Source organism: Hemicordylus capensis, chromosome 5, assembly GCF_027244095.1.
Source record: "Hemicordylus capensis ecotype Gifberg chromosome 5, rHemCap1.1.pri, whole genome shotgun sequence".
NCBI lineage: Eukaryota > Metazoa > Chordata > Lepidosauria > Squamata > Cordylidae > Hemicordylus > Hemicordylus capensis.
The window spans coordinates 185324031-185326636 of NC_069661.1; positions in this window are offsets into that span (position 1 = coordinate 185324031).

Genomic DNA, 2606 nt, shown 5'->3' on the forward strand with positions numbered 1-2606 from the left:
CGGAGCTGTTGTGTGTGTTCGTAGAAGTACTTAATCACTATTTGTTTACTAGCTCCAGTTCAAACTAAGGAAATTCTGATTCAGAAGAGCTTGAGTCACATTACTAAGGAGCCAAACTGGATATAACATCATTGATCCTGTTGTGCTTGCTTCCCCCCTATCCCCACCCCATGTAAACAGTACATGTGATGGGGCAGGGAGTGATACAGATTGGGAGCTAGAACTCGACCCTCTGCTATTGTCCCAATGTGATTGAGGGACTCCCAGGCCCTTTATGTACTGCTGTATGTATTCTTGATTACTGAGCAAAGAGGCACCTTTTAAAGTGGTGGTCTCTTTTTTTTAGCAGTGTGGAGAGCAAGTCTGCCTATCCAGCCCCAGCACAGCATCCCTCCAGTGGCTGTTGCTGCTGTCTATCTTATGTTTCCTTTCAGACTGTGGTCCCTTTTGGGACAGGGAACCATCTTATTTATTTATTTGTGTGCATGTATTTATTTATTTTTATATCTAAACTGCTTTGAGCACTTTTGCTGAAAAGCAGTATATAAATATCCATGCAAGTAGTAATACTGCTTGCTCTGGAATAAAAGTGTCTCTTGGTGCCAATAGGAGCTCTATGCCTGTTTTTATATGAAATAGAACTTCCCATGTTCAGGCATGTCCCATGAGTATTGTTAGCTATATTTCCTTTTTCCTCCCTTGCCAAATATTTAAAAATGTACATTATGTCCTTTTCTTTTTATAGGAAATTGTTTTGAACTAGCTTAGCATTCATGCACATTTTCATTACAGAGACATTTGTTTATAATCCATGTCTTCTAGCTTTGAAAACCTTTCTTTGGCCAACTGTTAAAACGGGTGTGTTTGGAACCAGGGACTTTTAAAGTTTTACCGGGGCCTCTGCACTTCATCAGCCATGTAACTAAAAACAATAGTAATCTCTGACATAAAACACCACTTTCTGCCAACCCAATGAATGATATTCTAGGAGTGTGCAGACCGGCTCAATTCGAACTGGGTTCAATGTCAAACCTACCCAGTTTGACAGGTCCAAGTTTGAACCGATACGAGTCCAAATTTAATCGAGCTGGTTCAAATTGCCTCGAATTGCTCGAGCCATTAGAGTGCCAGGTGGACATTTCACAGTGATGGTGGTCATTTTGTGTCATTTCTGTCGCTATGCCCAGTCCTGCCACTGACTTCTGACAGCTGTGTCATCTCCCCCGATTGGCTTGCGACCCTGCTAATCATTGTGTTGTAGGGGCAACTGTGCTCCCATTGGTTGTAGGGGGAGGGATGAGGGGTGTGTGCTAGGCCAGGCCTTGGCCTAGCAAAATCACTGCTTCTCAGAGTGGCCTGGAGAGATCACTGAGAGAGTTGCCTGGCTGGCCTGCCCTGATATGCTAAGTGGAGTGTCTGCTCAGAGATTTGCCTGCCTTCCCTTGGATTCTTATTTTGGACCCCCCGCCCCGCCCCGCCCCGCCCCGCCCCCACCCTGGATGGCCACTTTTATTTTTAAAGCAGAGGAAAGATTGCAGCTGTGCCTGGCTCCTGCTGCCTACCCAACCTGCCAGGCTCTGGGCCTGGGCCCTTCTAGGCCCTCTTCTTGGGCCTTGGGCCCTGCTCTGCTGCAGTTTATTTACTCTTTTGAACTGCACTGGGCTTTGAGACAGAGAGAGGCCCTTTCTTATTTGGCGTTGTTGGCTTTTTAAATTGGCTTTGAATCAGTGTTTTATTTCTGTGGTTTGGGTGTGTGGATGACTCTGCTGGGCCCAATCTGCCCTCCCCGCTGGCTAGAGATGTGCACGGTCTGGACCAGTCCGGACCGGCACCGAAGGGGGGCCCTTTCTTTTAGGGCGGGAGGGCTTTCTTACCCCTCCCGCCTCTTCACCCCCTCCAGCGCCCGTATTTAACTGAATATCGGGGCGCTGGAAACCAGCCGCCCCCGCCGCCGCCCCCCCCAGCAGATTCACATACAAAGGTGGCCATACCCCTGCCGCCGTCGCCCGCCCGCTCGCCCGCCAGCCAGCCAGCCCTCCCTCCCTCCCTCCCAGCTGCCCGCCCGCCCGAGTCCTTACCTAGCTGCAGGAGAAAACGAGAGGAGCTCCCGGACAGAGCTCCTCTCGTTAGAAAGGCCTGCTGCAGAATGAAGGCGCTTTGTGCGCGCGCGCATGCGCGCACCACAAAGGACACCGGAGGCCCGGTCTACCCGCCGGGAAAAGGCCGGGTAGACCGGGCCTCCGATCGCTGGAGGCCCGGTCTACCCGGCCTTTTCCCGGCGGGTAGACCGGGCCTCCAGCATCCTTTGCGGTGCGTGCATGCGCGCGCGCGCAAAGCGTCTTCATTCTGCAGCAGGCCTTTCTAACGAGAGGAGCTCTGTCCGGGAGCTCCTCTCGTTTTCTCCTGCAGCTGGGTAAGGACTCGGGTGGGCGGGCAGCTGGGAGGGAGGGAGGGAGGGCTGGCTGGCGGGCGGGCGGGCGGGCGACGGCGGCAGGGGTATGGCCACCTTTGTATGTGAATCTGCTGGGGGGAGCGGCGGGGGCGGCTGGTTTCCAGCGCCCCGTTATTCAGTTAAATACGGGCGCTGGAGGGGGTGAAGAGGCGGG